Source organism: Lipotes vexillifer, unplaced genomic scaffold, assembly GCF_000442215.2.
Source record: "Lipotes vexillifer unplaced genomic scaffold, Lipotes_vexillifer_v1.1 scaffold50, whole genome shotgun sequence".
Classification (NCBI taxonomy): domain Eukaryota; kingdom Metazoa; phylum Chordata; class Mammalia; order Artiodactyla; family Lipotidae; genus Lipotes; species Lipotes vexillifer.
In genome coordinates, this window is record NW_006784763.1 from 1,370,272 (window position 1) to 1,389,516 (window position 19,245).

The window sequence follows — 19,245 nt, forward strand, 5'->3', positions numbered from 1 at the left end:
AATTATTAAGAGTTGTAGACAAAGAGGTGTCATGATCTCATTTATGCTTTGAGAAGATGACTTTGGGTTCTTATATATAAAGTGAGTACAGGCGAACAAAGAAGCTGTGAGGCATTTGAAGCAGCTCGATTGATAGTTGGTGGTGACTTGGCTTAGAGTGGTTACCAGTGGAGATGATTTTTTGGATATATTTTGGAGTTAGTGTTCACAGGCTTTAATGATAGATGAGGAAGAAGAACACATAATGGGCTCAGTGATGCTGACTTTAACTGAGATGAGGAAGACTAGGGAAGCAAAGGATGTGGGTATTAATTGAGTTCAACTTTTAGGTAATTATTAAATATGAAATTGTTAATGATAAGTGGGCAGTTGATGGAATCTGGGGCTCAGAGGAATGTTGAGGCATAGAAAAGAGGAAAGTGTGGTATCATGGAAGCCAAGAGAGTAGTGTTTCCTGCAAGCCCGATGCTGTCAAATTAGGTGGGAACATTGTATTGGCCAACATAGAAGCATATGCCACTTTCCTGTTTCAGCAGACTGGTGGCCATAGATACCTAACCAGAGTGGGTAAATGTAGTGTAAGTGCCTGACGTTAAGCTTTTTGAGTCCTGAGGCATCCATTTCAAAGATATCTTTCTCAAATAAAGATACTGTGAGCTGCATGACACAACTACTAGTAAAGGAACTAGATAAGAAACCAGGCTGCCCCAGCAATGAAACTCCCCTTGTAGAAAGCCCTGGTTTACCTAGATAACTGACCATTTGAATGACGTCACTTTTTCCTTCCTGTGCTTTAGTCCTAATTCCTGCTCTTATGTTTTAAATTCACCAATAAAGAGTAAACCCACAAAACCCTAGGCACCACACTCTCAGACCCCAATAGAGGCAGAAACCAGGTCCCCACTCTCTCTTTCTACCCATAACCTCACTGTGTGGTCCCAGATGTGCCATGTACCCTTCAAGACTTGTCAACAATATATCTGTTTGTACCCCAAAGTTCCCTGATGGTTGTTGCTGAGCTGCGTTTTGTAATGATAAGAACCACAGGGGCTTAGCTCTGGAGGGGGAGATGTCTGTGGAGACTGGCCACAGTTATAAGGGCCCAAGTGAGTGCCCCCCAGGACATTTCTATCCCATAGCATCATCAGTAGACTGGGACCAACACAAAATGGCAAAGAAAGACTATAGGTAGAAAATGGAAACTACAGATTTTATACCAAAATGACCCTGCATACTATTTCCTCTTTCTGCTTATCATTACCATTTCCTTTGCCCTTCTTCATGCCCTATTGTTTATCACTTGAACCTTAGAAACAATCTCTGGACTACTTTCTGCTTATGAAGTTTATGTCTCCCCTCTCCAGAATGGCTCTTCATTGACCAGGGTCATCTTGAAGTGTGGCAGACTATCAATTGTCCAACGGAGATTTGATAATTTTCTATGAATATAAAAAGATGAAAACTTTTGTTCACATATATTTCATATATTTGAAATTTGAGGTTAACTATTTTTCACAGAAATTCTATTACATCCATAATAATTATTAAGTTTTTGATAATGGACTATAAGTATTGTGCTGGACAGTTGGTCTAGGCTAACATTCATTTAACAGGCAGTAATTTGTCTTGACTGAGGTACTTTCATATAAATTGCATTTTATTAATTAAATTTGTTAAATTTGCATTTTTATTGTAGCTGGGATATTGCTTTATTTTATCCCCAATTCACATAAAAGGATAAATAGCTTAAAAGTTACTCATTAAAGCATGAAGGTAGTAATAAAATAGGATCATAAATACTGTAACACAGAATAAAGTCATAAATATAAACATTGACTAGGACTTGTAATAAAATATTGAATGTGAATTTGTTCTTAGAACAAAACTTCTGAGCATGTAATAATTTCATAAAGGCAGCAGCAGAAGAAAATTGCAAACAGGAATTTCAAAGAAAATCATGTTAAATTAGGTTTGTTAAACTTGTAACCATCTATACAGAGTGGTAGTGCCTAAACTGTTCTGAAGTTCTGACAAATGGTTGCATGGAGGTGTCACAGTTTATGTGCCAACTGGAAACAAAGCATAGTGACCTCTGTGGTAAACAGTGGAATTTATGTCTAAAAGGTGAAAATCATCATTTTCTGTGTGAAATTAATTAATTAGTTTAAATAGGAGAGAAAGGAAGTGAAACTCAGCTATCAAAGTTTATCATTGCACGTTTTAGTCTGTATAATAAAATATATATATAAATCATGCCATTTTTTAAAGAGCTTCACAAATCAGTAAATGATAAATATGCTCATGTGAGGGAAAGCAGAACAGACTATAGAAAAAATACACTTGTCAACTGATATGGTATGTCTTTGCATAATACCGTGAGTATGCAGTGTGGAAGAACTGTCACCATCCAGCATACATGCCATTATCATGTTCTTTATCCGTGGAAAGAACACTGATGTATAAAGTGCATTTGGTCTCTGCATATAAGAGAGAAGTGTTCAGCATGTTTTGTTTTGTTTATTATTGAAAAATCATGGTACAGGAGAGGATTTTTCTCCTCAATTTTTAATTGAGGACTGTTTTATGACTTGAATGGAAGTGGCTATACTGTGGTGCCAGTTTATGCACCATTTTATTCTCCAAATATGCACCATTTTATTCTCCAAATATCTGTGACTCTAAAGAAATCCCCACTGATCTTAATCCACTGTTGAATAAGACAGAAAAAACTGTAAATAAAATCAAATTATGGTCATGTTGTCTGTATGTTTTTAGTGTGCTCTCCGAAAAAATAACAAGTCATGACTTTGCTTTCCTATTCTGCTGGACCCTGATTCTAAAAGGTATAATGAGTTTGAAATGAGATTAGGAAACAAAGAACATTTATTCATGACACTGAAAATGCCTTTAAAGACCATTCTTGAGATTTCAAGTGTCTTGCTCAGTGATTTATTTCAATGATAAGTTTAGTAAATTTGGTATATCTGGGGTACCTAGAACCTATCACTTAATGGCCAATATATGTCTACTTTAAAAATTAAGTATAAATATAAAGATTTCTCAAGAAGAAAACTATGATGCAAATGGCTAGTTTGCCAAGAGTCTAGTTCCTTCAGAGTAATATTTTCTTCACTTACTGATGAAGGAAATTAATGATTTAATCAGTATATATTTGTTTTCTTAAGTCATACATGCCTATATGCTGTAGAGATACCTAAATGCACCCAAAGAATGATTTGGGCACTTAGTGCCACAACCTAAGGTGAATCACTCAACCTTGAAGATATGATTGTGATATTTTTCAACTTAAAGTCTAATGGGACACTGAAAATAGTCTTAGTTTAGAATAGTCCATAAATTCTATCCAGATATCTGCTAACCAGTTGACAGGATCACCGAAAACTAGCTGCTATTCCTGGTGAATGATATTTATTTAACAGAATGAAAGACTGGAGGGATATTCATTTCCACTAATATAGGTAACTATTAGATTGCGCCATATGAATCAATAATGTTGAACTGTTTTGGACTGACAAAAAATGGACATTTTATATGGCTCAACCTAATAGATAATATGAAAACCCTTCAGCTTCAAAACATTCAGAAATACTGGATAAAATACAATAAAATACTTTAAAATATATACTTTCATTAACAAGGGAATAAGAAAAATCCTGAGAAGTTATAAAGTAAAAGAAAGCTGATGATATGCATGAAAAGTGGGAGATGAAGCTGTGGTTTTTCTGGGAGTGTTTGTTGATGCAGGTCACCAGTATGTGTGGTTTTCCACATCCCCGCAGGGACAGGGCACAAGGCTTTGGTTAGGAAGAGAATAAGCTAAGACTGTGTAAAGTCAGAACCCTTGAACTTCCCATCTAAGCTCTCAGAGGAAAACAATTAAAGATTCTGAGGGTTTGTAACCAAGTCCTTGCCTTCATAAAGTTTGGCTTTCAATGTATGCTATCAGAGACGCCACGGACATCTAAAGCCAACAAATTAATTCTCTGTTATTAGTGCTGTAGCACTGAAAGAAGCAAATGTGAATACTTTCTGGAACAAAGCACTCACAATCCAGGTTGCACAGGGTTCTCAGAGAAAAAGTTCTTGTGAAAAGGAAGCCACAGCCCCAAATAACATAAAATAGCCATGATAAATAATAATCAGAATAGATAACCAACAGCTAAATTAAACATAGAGTTATCAGTTAATGAAATGATAAGATTTAAAATATAAGTATGTTTAAGCATCTTAAAAATGAAATATGGAGTTGAAAGCATAAGCAAGAAACAAAAAATAAAAAAATCACAACAAAATTTAAAATAAACCAAAAGAACATATAGAAATGAAACATGTAATCACGAGAAAAAAAGCGATAGAAGAGTTAAATGGCAAATTAGATATAGCTATTGGAAAAGGTGCAAGCTGGAAATGAGATGAATACATTTCTCAGAAGGAAGCATAGAGAGTTAAAGAAAAGAAAATGAAAGCAATCTTTCATTTCAAACATGGAAGAATGAATGAGACAGACCAACATATTTCTAATTAACAAGGACGAGTGAATACAGAGAGTAGAATAGAGGTAACATGAAAGATGTAACTCCTGCAAATTTTCTGGAGTTGAAGAAAATCTTGGTATATCATGTTTGTGAGTCATGGTGAATCCCAACCAGGATGAATTAAAAAAAAAGAATCCACATATAGACACACTTTAATGAAATACTGAGTATTCCAAAAAAAAGTATGTAATCACACTTTTTAAAAAAGCAATCACATAAAATATTACTTACAAAGATTAACTTAGTGCATTTACTAACATCAATAGAAACAGATGACAGAATGAATTAAAATACTAAGAGAATATAAGTAGCAACTTAAAATTTTATATCTAGTCATTAGCTGAATTTAAGATCCAGATAAACCTATTAAGGAAATGGTAGTTAAATAAAGAACATTCTAGAAAAAAACCCACCATGTGTTTTGAATGCAAATAAACTCTTACCAAAATGCATACTAAATGTTATACTATGAAAAGAACGAAACCAAGACCAGAAAGAAGGAATAAGATGTAGATAGAAAGGTGAACAAAGAAACAGGAAATAATGGGTTAGATAATCAAATATTGTTTGGGTAAAATAACAATGATGATGATGATGAATAATTTGGTCCAGATTCAGAAGGGTCTTAGATCCCACCTCTCAATGGCATCTTTAACCTGCCGTAAGTGGGATGGGGTCTAGGATAACGATTAACATTACAGGTGTCTTGGTTTGTGATCCCAAAGAAGCAAACAGGCAGCAAGGATTTGGGATTGGCTAGTTGGCTGGGAGGTAATTCTAGAAAACAAAAGTAGAGAAGTGGCAAATTTAGATAGGAGACAGTAAAGAGTGCATCAACAATTAAGTTACCACTGTGGGCAGCTGGAAGTTAATCTTTCTGAGGAACTACAGAAAACAGTGTAATACACACACACCTCAGATTTTTTTCCACCTGGAATGTAAGGAAGCTTATACACCAACTCCTGTCAAGTCCCTGGTTGAGAACTGCTAGACATGGGGACATTAATTCCCCAGAACTTCTGGCTGCCTTTCATGAACACAATCAGGACAGGTTCCACTGGACAGAGAAAGCCCTCAGCAAAGAAATGCAGGCACTGGAATTGAACAGTGCAACACCAAAGAATAGTTTTTTGTTTCAATTTTTAAACCAGAGCCCTCTCTTCTTTCTAGCTTCTGCCATATAACTAACACTTTGTCTTAGAATCCAAGCTCTTTTTTTCCCCCTCCACTCAGTGAGGATTAAGTTTTTTTCTTTGGATTTTCTGAAAGCAAAAATAACAATCAAACCATCTTTTACTTAAATAAGAGAAGACTGATAAATTTTTCTACAGGATACTTTACCACAAGTTTACTTAAAGGTAAGGCTGAGAGGAAGCCCCTCTCTCCCTCCTGTCATTTCCTACAGTCAGCCTGAATCCAACACCTAACTGCCAGTATACAGTCAAAAAGGAGGACTCGGAAGTTAGTGTTCTGGTAGTAAGGTGACTTACAAAGACATCATTCACAACTCTGGGAATCACAAACATCTGATTTTGTGAGTTAGTTTTATATCAGCTTCAGAACTGGGAAGAAGCTACACACAGTGATTCTTTGCCATCCATCTGGCATTTAGTTATGAGGCTGAGCATGTGATAAGAAGCAAGGATGTCTGGTGAAGTCAGCTGTAGAGTGGACTTCAGTCGACAAGGAAAATCTGGTGTTGGAGGCTGGTTTGGAGCCCTCTTGAGCATCACAGTCAGGGCCTGGGATATGACTGAGAAGGGGTATTATATTTTTCTTCCAAGAAACACCGTGTTAGATTAACAGTGAATCATGTTACTGATTTTCTCCTAAGGTACCCCTTCATTGTATCAGGCTAAGATTCAAGAACATTTCCCTCTTTTTCAAAGCTCACTTCTAACACTTCAAAAATAAGATGTGCCATTCTGTATGTTCAGCATGTCAGTTGCTAAGTGTGTGTATGTGTATGTGTGTTAGTCACAAATCTTTCAGTTGCAAGTGATAAAGATGCACTCAGACTTAAGAGACCAAAAGGAGAATTTATCGTCTCACGTAATTGGTTGTGGAAGAGAGCTGTCTAAGGAATAAACCTTAATTTAGGCACCACCGGGTTCTGGGCTTCAAACAATGTTACGAGGCTACTCCTTTTCACTTTCCTCAGAGTTGGCTTCATTTTCAGGCAGTCTCCCACCATATTGTGGCAAAGATATCAGGCCAGTACTAGCTCTAGGCTTCTATTTTCCTCACACTGACTGTCCTAGTGAAAAGAGAGTCTGTTATCCAACTGTTCAAGAAAAAGTCCAGGGCAGGGCTGTGATTCCTCAGCATGTCTGCATCTCTTAACCATCAATGTGGCTAGGGAGACGGGGTTCTTTGATAACCAAAGACTAGCTCATCTGCTTGACTCTGTATTGGTGATGAAAGGATTTCCCACAAGGAAGAACTGTTCAGTTAGCTGAAGAGAGGTGAAAAGAAAGCATCATGGGAAGCCAGTAATTCTGCATTGCTTAGAAGATAAAGGGCATGTGAAAGTGACTATTTGAAAGTGGAATTCTGGACTAAAATAGAAGGACATGTCTTCATCAGAGTTTAATATGAGCAAACAAAAATCATACCCAATCTTTTCAGTAGAGTATCCTTTTGTATACTTAGTTGAGAAGTTCTCATTCCAATAAATTTTGCATATAATCAAACCACTTTTATCTCTCCTGCAGTTAATTGAAACAGAAGCATACATCATTGTTATGACACCTATAGGTAATTTCTATAATGCACATTATTGATTGGGTTTTCTAAATCTGCTTTTACACCTTAAAGCTGAGTACAAAGGTGATTCTGACAACAATGGGAATAAAATCTTTAAAAGCAATCTCGTGGTCACACATATTATTTTATTGTAATGGGATTCTCTTAATATCAATATATTTCTGTAAATCACCTTCTCAGTTCACATGATCAAAAGAAAATAGAAGGCAAATATAGTCCCCCAGTAGTTAATTAGCACATAAATAATTGTATTTGAAAACAGAAGGTGAGAAAGAGACATGCTATTTTCTTACCATTTCAATTCCTTTGGACTCTGTAAACTTGTTGGGTATTATACACATAACAAGATTAACTTCAATTCATACATCTCTGATTTGTTATTTTTCTATACAATAGATGAATAAAAACATTATTTTAGACATATAAACATACACATATAGTGGCACACTGTTAACATATATTTGTGTATATACACACACACACTTCCCATGCATGTGTTGAACGTTGTCACACATTCTCAGCCCAGGAGAGGTGGTGCAGCAGGCAAAAGGTATCCGTTTGGCCATTGAGCATTAGAGTCCTGCTGCAAATGCTCTCAGCCAAATAGCACTTTTCTAGACACTGAGCAGAGAGTATTCTCTGATGCATTGTTTTCCCACTGCAGCTCTCTGTCATTTATTTTGTTCTCTGAAAAACATCCCTGACCCAAAATGAAAACACATCAAGAAATAAAATAAGATGTAAATTTGATAGTGCAAATATGTCCAACGATGCATAAAAAAGGTTTGACTGAGGTGTAAGGTAACTTGAAAGAGACAGTGTAGTCTACTGAGCATGAAATGAGCAGTTGGTGAGTGTTTGATGGCAATCAGTTGGCATTATGAAGGGAATCATAAGCATCATTATAGACTGGTGAATAAAATAACAATTATTTACATAATAGACGGAAGAAATACCAGAGGCACGTTGTGATTTCAAGGTATTCGAAGAGAATAAAAAAAGATTTCTAGTACCTAGAGGATAACCACCACAAGAAACCAACAATGCTATATATGTCATTGAATCAGTATTTCCAAGAAAGCATCCTCTCACCCTGTCAGTTCAAACCCAATTGTTCTTATTTATTTAGAGGGAATTCAGAGATACATGAGTGAAAAGATAAGGAAAAATTATTTCTAAATGTCAGAATATATAACCACAAATCAGAATACTTTTTCTGGCTTATAAATAAACATGAATAATTATTTCTTAATAATAACTTACATTATTAGTGTATGTTTTATAATATATGCAATGCCTTATACCATTACTAAGTGTATGTTTTTTGTGAGCCACTTGATATTTTCAAAACATTGAAGCAGAATTCTTTTCACAGAAAAGCTATTTGTGAATACCTTGTTAAAATGACCATTTGCCTTATTCTTCTTTAATACATTCTTTATAGAATCTTTGCTGAAAGCAAAGTAAAACTATAAATGAGCTTTTTTAATAATAGTGTTAATTACAGTCACACTCTGTCTTGGTTTAATGCAGCTATAGAAATTCTTTTCAGTGGCAGCAAAAGAGCAAAGAAATGAAAGCAGGGACGCTCTGGTCTGCATTTCCTTTTCCTCCTTTCAATTTTTATGAAAACGGAGTATCACTTTAATCATAACTTTATTATTTATCCTTAATCAAACACAACTGTAATTTCTAATTATTATTCATCTTAATAATTAATGAAATTATATTGGGAGAGTTTCTGTAATATGTACAGACTGCTCTCAAACTGTCCAATATAATTACTAACGAAAAAAGAGCCATAATGAAATGGAATTTCACAAGTGTTTTGAGTTCACGTGCACACAAGGGGGATGCCGTGGATCATTGGCATTAGCTAATGATAACCTGAGATCAAAGGCAGAGCCCTATGGAGCTCCAGCTTTCAAGGTAGCATAATAAGTCTGAAATGTCAAATGAAATCTTCCAAAAATGAAATTTAAACTACCATAATGGCCCATCCAAACTGGCAGGCTGGCTATCCAAGTGATATGTATATGATTGATGATTTCTAAAGCTCTAAGAAAGTGAAATAGTTCTAGACAAAAGGCCAAAAGCAAATTCTTAATTCCAATGACAAGAAAAGTAAATTTACCAAAGCTGTCATGTGGTTTACCTCGTGCCATGCCAGCAACACCCAAAGTAACTGACCTTACCAGGAAACAAAGAAGAAAACAAAAGAAGGATCAGTGAATAAAACTCCTACTCCTTCTACATAACAATTTTAATCAGGAAACTCTAATTCTCCTGTTATCTTACATACACCTGCTTCTAAAGCTCTGAATCTCAGCGTTTAGAGTAGAGTACATCACTGTTCAAAGCATACAAGCACAAAGGTAGAGATATGGCATCCAGCAGAGAATGAAAAGTTGTAAGAGCACACAAGGCTGCCGTAATGGCAGATCCCTGATAATATGCAAGTAATTAGTATAATTCTGATCAGAACAATCCTTTCCCTCTAACAGTTTGTTGGAATTAATGATAATAAGACTTTAAAAAATTCTTAACGTATGTCTCCGACTCTACTGCAAGCATTAAAAATAGAGCTGTGAAATCTTCGTGAAGCCTGTGAGTTGAGCATTCACTGCTTCACTTCTGAGAGAGAGGAGGGCAAAAGACGAGCTTAGGGAGGATATTTCATTAAAGTCAGAAAGAACTTTAATATAGAAAAATTAGTTCCGTGAAAAATCGTTTTCCATTTCCACTAAATCGGAAACAATTTATACTCTGAAATGAGAATTGAAAGAAGAGAAAAAAAAAAATCCTTAATTGGTCTGGACTTTTCCATTGTGCTTCTGGAATTCTGACCCTTGTACTCTATTGAACCTACTTGTTTCAATTATTCGTTTATTTGTTCTTTCACTCACATATTCATTAGTTATCAATTGATGTATTCTTCATACATTCATTCATACATTCGTTTATTTATTTAACATTTTCTATGTGTTAGGCACCAGGCTATATACATTGACCAGGCAGAAGTGTATATGGCATGAGGTCTGCCACCAAAGTACTTAAAGGGACAGACAAATGTGTTACTCAGTACAGGTAATAAAATGTGATACAACTTGGTATGTTAAAGAGGAGAACAGAAGTATTAAAACCTGCCTGTGCTTGTATCGTAGATACGGTCAAGTAAACTTTCAAAGAGGAAATGTTATTTGAGGATTTCTTATGATAGTTTGTAATTTACCAGAGAATCTACAAAATCTATACTTGAACAGGAAGAATATTTTGAGGAACATTGCCATTTGCAGATAATTAGAAAGGACACATTTGAGGCTTATTTTCTGTTATGTTTCCCCAAATTGCATATTTCAAGCAATAGGTAGTCAGATTTGTATTTAATGAACAAGTGGAACAAGCAAATGGAATAATAATTCTTGAGGAAGCAGTGATTATATTTAAAATTATGTCAGCCTTGACCACAAGGCCAACAATATGAGCGAGGTAGGTTACCAAGAGGGCATCAGACTTCCCTGCATAGTTATTTAATCATTACTAAGCAGGATGTGTTATATGAGAAGGTCATAGTCTCTGACTTATTAATACAACTGAGAGGGTTGATTTCTTCTAAGTATGCTCAGCATACTCACATGGGGCCAAAACCTTGAGTGGAAATCCTGAGAAGAAGGCTTTCTGCCAGAGGAGATTCTAGAAGTTAATGATGACCTATGAGATGTCCCTACATGGTAATAATGGGGTGGCATGAAACTGAATTCATAAGAGAAATGCTTCTGCTAAGAAGAAAAAGAGTATGCAAAATTCTAAGGCACTGGGAAATAAATTAGATTCTTGACCATTATCCTTCAGTCTTGTTATGGAGAAGGATCTTAAAAGCTTAAAATATTTTATTTTTCTGGTTCACTGAGTACTCTTAATTTTGTTATAATTTTTCTGGTACCCAGTAGAAGCTTAACTTAACCAATGGATCCATTTTACAGCTGAACCACTATATTGTCAACATATTACTTGGTCTTTATTTAAAACATGGAAGCAAAACTATACATGGGAGTGTTTATTTATCAAAGATCAATTTTACATTTGTATATCTTGTTCTACAAATATAACAAATAGATACTTTCCATGGCACTTTTTAGTTTTCACTAACAGGAAACAGATTGGATTTGGATTCATGTGACATGAAAGTACTTGGATTTTTAGACAGAAAATTTAGTTGAATATTATCTTAGCTTGGGGTTCCCCCAAAGCAGACACCGAAGCAAAGAGTTGTTTTTATTTGCAAACATCATCCCAGGAAGTGGAAGCGAGGAATAGAGAGGGGGAAAAGCCAGGAAGGAGGAAAAGGCAAAGATGGGTTATTAAGGTTCCAGTAGGTTCCCTTGGCACCTCGTGGGAAGCCTTATGAAACATGTTTTAGAAGTTTCCACTCAGGTGCAAAAAAGGTGGAAATGTTTATTTATTGGTCCTCATCATTCATTGTTCAATGGTAGTGCTGTAAATTTCTGGGTGGGCACATTGTGAGAGCAAAGTGGGTCCCTGTGGGCTCCCCACACTATAGCTCAGAGAAGCCCAGGAGGGAAGAGTGATGTAGATGGTTCAGGCCTAAGCCAAGGAGTCTGGTGGCTCCCAGGCAAAATAGTGGAAGCCTGTGCAGGGCTGGTGATGACAGCAGTAGCTGAAATAAGAAGGGCCAAGAATTGGAATGCAAGACGTGCCTAATGCAAATGTTGCCTGTTCTTTAACATAGAAGGAAAATTGTTTACAAAAGCTAAACTGGCAAATTTATGAGTACTGCAAAACAGATTTTGCAGTGAAATATAGCAGGTAAATATGACAAAGCTCTAAACTCTGATCATGTCTTCTCATTTTCAATTAATTCCAATGACCACTTCCTCTTCACCCTGTCCTTAGGGAGCAAACCCAGATTCTTTCATCTCTACCAACATTCCTCAAACACTTGGCCCAGAGACCATTTGATATTGTTAAAAATCGTTGAATATCCAAACATGATTGTGTTAATGTAGGTTGCACTCATGTTAACTGTATTAAGAAATTAAAACAGAAATTGTAATGTGGCTCGGATACATTTAAAAATGAAAACAGTAAACATATAACAAGTTTAACAATGATAATATTTTTATGAAAAATAATGCTATTTCCCAAAACAACAAAAAATAGTGACAAGAGTCTCATTTTTCCACAGTCTCTTTACAGATTTCTTTAATGTCAGGATTTATAGAAGACATTTGGTTTCTCATATCTGCTCTGCATTCAGTCAGTTGAGGTATTACATGGTATGTATCCTCTAGAAAATGCCATCATATACTCATGAGAGAATGAAAATGAAAAAGGCAAATGACATCTTAATACTATTATGAAAATTGTTTTGTCCTTGTAGATTCCCTGGAATAATCTTAGAGACTCCCAGAGGTTTCGGATGCCACTTGGAAGAGCCAGTGGTCTATACGTATACATATAGCCCAATCTGCCTAATTTCTTAGTAAACCTTATGGTACTGCCATAGTGAATATTGCCATTGCCCACAAGCAGCCTCTAGACTTCTGCATCCAAACTTTCCACCCACCTTCCCCTCTCCCCATCTTTCTTTATACTATTGGTGCATCATTTTCTTCTTGCATATAACTTATTTTTGGTTTTGCCCCCCCTTATTACTTTACTTTAAAGGCTCCATATCCTCTAACTGATGCTGGTTGGTCAATAAATAGCTGTTGAAAATATGATATGAGTGTTTAGTGTGTCATTTACCTGTCTTACAGTTTATAGCACGTGGAACAATAAACCTTTCCGTTTTCTCATCTATGCATTTCATTGCTGGTGACTTTACTATTGTAGATTGAGGCTTCAGAGAGCTGTAAAAGAAGACTCACATGTGTAAGTTCATCTGGCTTGCCAAATGATGTAGCTGGATAACACATCTCTTTTGTCCTTATGCCTATCCAATTATTGTTCGATACTACTTAGACCAGACAGTTTTTTTTGACAGAGGTTAAGTGAGGACTGGAGAAGGCAGCCTATTCAATGCAAAGGCAATATTGTACTTTGTAATTAGTAACTACGTATCTCTCACCAGTTGTCAGGGATGGCTGATCTTGGGTTTTTGCAGGAGACTGAAATACTATTGAACTTGTGAGTGAAAGGATTAATTTACACACTGTGGCCCCGCTGATGCATAGTATGGCTCAGACTCTGATGAACACTGTCAGGTAGTTGGTACCTGGTTGGCATAGACCAGGGACTACCTGGCAACATAGATTTCCAGCTTTTCCTTATTTGAATAGCTGAAGGTAGCTGAATTTAAAAGGAAGATGACTCTATTGCCCCATAATTCAAAGATTGCATTATGACCATCTAAGTGTTTATATCTATAGTATTTTCTTCCTTCTCATGCACAAGTCCTACAACCTTAGATACATATATTCGTAATAACATAGAAAGGGAAATATATTTGTATATATTGTCCCTGTCTGACTGTGAAAGGCCAGTTTTAAAATTTAAAAGCCCTTTAATCAAGAACTAGCTAGACTGAAATTTTGGCATAGCTGAATGCAATAAGCTTGTAAGTGCCCACATTTTCCACAAGTGATCTTCCCTGCCTGTACGTTAATCCTTCCTACATTCACTTTACACAGAAGGTGCACTTCAGTGAATCTGGATACTAATTAATTTCAAAGCTGTAATGCACAGCAAAGGGATATATCTTTAAAATAACTGGATTAGGGCTTCCCTGGTGGCGCAGTGGTTGAGAGTCCGCGTGCCGATGCAGGGAACACGGGTTCGTGCCCCGGTCCAGGAACATTCCACATGCCGCGGAGCGGCTGGGCCCGTGAGCCACGGCCGCTGAGCCTGCGCGTCTGGAGCCTGTGCTCCGCAGCGGGAGAGGCCACAACAGTGAGAGGCCCGCGTACAGCAAAAAATAAATAAATAAAATAAAATAAAATAACTGGATTAGTTAGATTAAGTGACAATTCAATAGAAAAGGAACTTTCAAATTCCATTTAAATATGATTAAAAGATGCAAATTCATCTGTAGAGAAAAGCCTTACTGACTTCAGATACACACCGAGTGACAGGTAAGAAAAGATATCTCAGTGTTGTTTTGGTTAATATGTTTGTTTGTGTAGTTCTAAGCATGTGCTGCTATAGCTTGGGCATTTGGATCCTCTCAGGTCCTTTAATTAAATTTATTCTCTTAAAATATTAATAGACTCACCAAAAAGGATTGTTTTATTCATTTTAAAATACTCCTGATGCAAATATTGTGGGAAAGTAGGACTTTGGTGGGGGATAGAGAGAAACATAAGCTGAGATAAATATAAGCACTGTTTTATTATTGTCTCTGATTTTCAGTAAATTAACAAATATTTCTTTGTCCCACTCTTTTGCTTTTTTTAGCTTACTGTCTCTAGTATGTCATCTCCCACAATTCAAGTATCTTAGTAAAACCATTGTTCCATTTTTAAACTATTTTTCACTGTCTCTCACCTTTCTTGTATCCTTTCCTTTTAACTCAGCTTTACTCTAATGGTCAACCGTGATAGTTACTCCTTTGTGTATATCATCAACTCCCCTGGCCCTCTTTTACTTGGTTTTACTCTCCTGGCTAAACCACAGCCCTGGTTAAATCCAGTTCTTTACTTTCTCTGTACTTTCCCCTGCGCAACAGATATATACACATATGTCTCAATTTAAATGAATAGTAGTTTACCTCAAGAGGCCCTTAGAGAGTTGCAGTAATCATTCTGTATTTCCCAAGTCACTTACCATTCCAACTCTCCTCAATAAGTATTTCATGTCTTCTTTCTCCTCAGTTCTTCCAATACTTTCTCCATTATCCTTAACCTCAGATTTTACCTTGTAATTCACTGAGAAAATGGAAGCTGTCAGAAGAGAACTTCCACCAAGGTAGCTGCACACCTGCCATACCTGTGCCCATATTCCCTACCTTTCTTCTGATACTACAGATGAGCCGTCTGTGCTCCGAGCTAACACCAAGTACTACTCTTGTGCGCTAGATATCGGCTTTTTTGTCTACTGAATTACAACTGTCTCTTCGCTCATCGTATCCTCAGATTTCTTTCTCTGTTGGATGACTACCATTAGCACACAAATATGCTGATATTTCTTCTATTTGAAAAGAACCCTTGCTTGATTAGCAACCTCTGTATTGCTAAGAGCAATGGCCAATTCGCACCCTTCATCTTATTTTATCCATCAGTAGCATTTGCTCTAGTTGATCACTCTCTCCTGCTTGAAACATTTACTTCCCTTTCTCTTAATTCTTCTTCTGTCTTGATGGCTGTTAGTTTTCAGTCTTCTTTTCTAGGTCTCGAGTGCTCTATCCACGGACTTCTCTCCTCTATACTTTTTCCCTTGGTGATCTAATTCTTTCCTAGGGTTTTAAATCCCATCTCTGCACCCATGAATCCAAAATATATATCTCTGTCTCTGCTGCTGCTGAAAGGTAACTGTACAGTATTTCTTGCTGGTGATTAGGAATTCATAGTATTAAGACAGATATAACAGAGCTTTCTGGCTGGCGAATACATGGACCTTGCGATATGCATCTCTTTTATCTGGGTGTTCCTGAGTTATAAAAGTTAAATCTCAGAGTCATATCCTAGAAGATGTATCATAGCCTTGAGAGACCAGGATGCTGATAATTTAGACCATTCTGCAGGTGCTATCAGAGGATGGGCAGCAAGAGTTGCTCACATTGTCATAGGTAAAATGGCCAGGTAGGAGCCAGGGTCTTTTACTGAAAGTATGATGAGAAATGTTAACATCCTTACAAGTACTGCATGCAGTTCTTGAGTTTGTAACACAAGTGAGTATTGCCTTGGAAGTCTTAAGTAAAAACTCTTTGGATGTGTTTGATGATAATCAATTTTTGGAATTATCGAAGAATATCTTTGATGCAATTCATGATATAAAATGTTCAGTCATGGTTATTTGAACCCCAGAGGGACTGGAGGATGTTTCTGACCTGGAAGGGGATCACAAGGTCTACAGTTACACCAGCATTCAGCATTCACACCGAAGGGAAAACTGACTGGGCTAAGATGACTCAAAGACCTGAGGCAGAAAAGGAAAAAAGTGCTGAGCAAGTTGCTGATTTCAAGAAATTGAAGAGTAAGCTGTATGTTGAGATTGAGACATGGACGATACAAGCAATGATATTGTTCTGACCAAGAAATTGTGTATGGTCATAATGGAGATGACAGACCGCAAGGGGCAAAGGACTACCAAAGCATGCAGCTGATGTGATCTGTGCAGCTAGAATGATATCAGAATGTGTCAAGGATGGATGTCCTCTCTTGGCAGGTTACCAACCAGTTTCCAGATCCATCATGCAAACAGTACTTGTTGGATTACCGGAACAGATGAAGTTCTACTATCACCAAATTAAAATCGGCAGGCAAGTTAAAGCTGAGATCTACAACCTGGGAGGGAGAGCTAATCATGGCAGCTTTGGACAGTGTCACCTCCCTGATCCAAGCAGCCAAAAATTTAATGAACGCTGTAGTTCAAACCATGAAGATGTCTACATTGCCTCAACCAACATTATCTGAATTCAGAGTCCTGCTGGGCCCTGGCACCCAGTTGTGATGCAGAGAATGAAGGCCCTGAAAAAATAAATAAATAAAATAAAAATCCTTGACTAAAAGAGAGAAGCCAGAGTAAATGTGTGCAGCTGTTGGATGAGACTCAGCAAAGAAAAATGTCTACACAGTGCAAGGAATGAGTGAATTTAGAGGAAGGACATATCTACTGAAACAACTCTTCTACTCTAGTCCCTTTATTACAAAGCCCTGGCTAAACTTACTACTTTATTTTTGCATTTGATTAGGTTCACTGACTTTTAGAGTTTAACCCTCAAATAACATGAACCATTGCAAACTGAACCAAAATGAACAATGTATATTTGGGATCATGTCATTGTCATCTCTGTATGGTCAGCACCTAGTAAGTAATCAGTATATGCTTGTGGAATGAATGAAACCTTTCAGATATTGTTCAGCCTTTCCCATCACAGAGAATTTTTTACATTCATTACAGAACGGACATAGGAGACTCAAGTGAGTCATCTGTAATAGCTTAAGTACACTGGCCCTTCTCATTTTGAATTAAAACATTGACAGGAGCTCTTGAGTTGGTTTTCAGTGGAAACAAAGACTTCATTAAATGGTTTCCCATTTAATCTCCAGGCTTTCTTTACCTGACCTAACCTGGCAGACATGTGTGCTTCCCGCTGTAGGAAAAAGAAAAAGAATCAGTCTCTAGATATCTGTACCTATTGTCAACTGATTGGGTTAACAACCATCAGAAATTAACCAAGCTTGAGCAGTCAAGCAACTTCCTGGATTTTGAAAGTCAGCCTTGATTGCAAACAAAGCAATCTATTAACATTATAAAGGTTACAATGAGTTTTGATGCAACAGATATGCCTTTTAAAGTTCCACTGTGTTCAGTAATTCTGCAGGTTGAGTATTGGGTTTAAATGGGTTCACCAGAATATATATGTGAAGGAAGAGTTATCACCCACTGGGGAAATGGGGCATCTAACTATATATCTCTGAGTGAGTTATGATAACAGAAGTGTAAGGAGTTCTGCATGACTCTAAAAATCCATTTGTGTCAGGTTGCAGTTGTAATTAAAAGGAAAAGACCACTTTGAAAAACCTTTCGGCATTGAATAAAATATAACAGTGAAATGAACCGTTGCACTATGAAGTAGAGTTCATGGCAATGAGCTGGAGTGATTTTAATAAAGTTCTTTCAAATAAAAGTCACTGAATTAAAAAAAGATACAATATGATTACTTTTTATTCCCTTTCTCCCACATATGTTTATGTAGTTCAGAGTCATTGTTGTTAGTGCGCTGTGTTTTATTTTCCCTGTCAACTCTAGGGACACTGATGTTTCTTTTTTTATTTTTCTGGGATATCTGGCTCAGGGAAGGGAAGAGAGAGTAGTGGGAAATAACAGAGGAGCAAAAGAGAGAAATTAAAGGAGCCTCTTGGTCAATTTTAGGAACTGAATAATTGCTCTGGCAAAAAGAGGAGAGATGTTTGACACTTGTTTTGACCAATGATTTCAGATAGTCACAGTTAATTGGGAGAAAACATCCACAGGCAATTCTAAAAGGATACAAAGTTATGAAATTTCAACATTACTAAGCATATTCGTGCACACAGGTTAGTCAAACAACGATGGGACAGAGATCATTTGATTACAATAATATGCTCATATCTTTAATTTACTTACATACTACAAAGTAATAAAAGTCTATGATGTTTTATTTTCTTACAGAGAAAAGATATTAGTTCATGTTCTGACATTTTCCAAGCCGCTTTAGGGGCCTTTGGACAGTTCTATCACAATTCTCATAGTTTTAATTCCTCTTTGAGGGGGAGGGAATTTAAGATTTAGTGAGCGGACCCATCCTCTAGGCTACTCTGTTTCCCTGTTTTGCTCTGCTTATGATGATGAGTTGAACTACTCTGGCCTTTTTTCCTAGTGTGCTGTCATAGACAGCCATTCATACAATCAGTGAGCCTCTTCCAGTGGTTTTCCTGCCTTATTGACCAGCCCAGATAGTTCCTCAGTACTGCCGCACTAGCACCAATGCTAATTCCAATCCTGTACCCTTCATCAACTCATTGCTGCCTCTGTCAAGGTGCCACTCATGCTGTGTCACTGGATTCTTTCTGGGTGTCCACCAAATTCCAGTGAGCTGAGAAACAGGGGCTCTCCGTGGCATACCTTTTCTATTCTCCTCACTATTGCTGTCCTGTGAGTGAGAAAGGGCTGAAATTGGTAAATAATTGATTTGCCCAAAACAATCCTTGATTGCCGTTCTGACTCAAAACTATTCTGTAGTCACTCTTTACTAGAAGTT

At 36.8% G+C, this 19,245-nt stretch overlaps 1 pseudogene; it reads left to right on the forward strand.

The window, feature by feature from the left end:
• The first annotated feature begins 6,200 nt into the window (after positions 1-6,200).
• LOC103087188 (catenin alpha-3 pseudogene) lies at positions 6,201-17,189 on the forward strand (annotated as a pseudogene).
• The last annotated feature ends 2,056 nt before the right edge of the window (positions 17,190-19,245 follow it).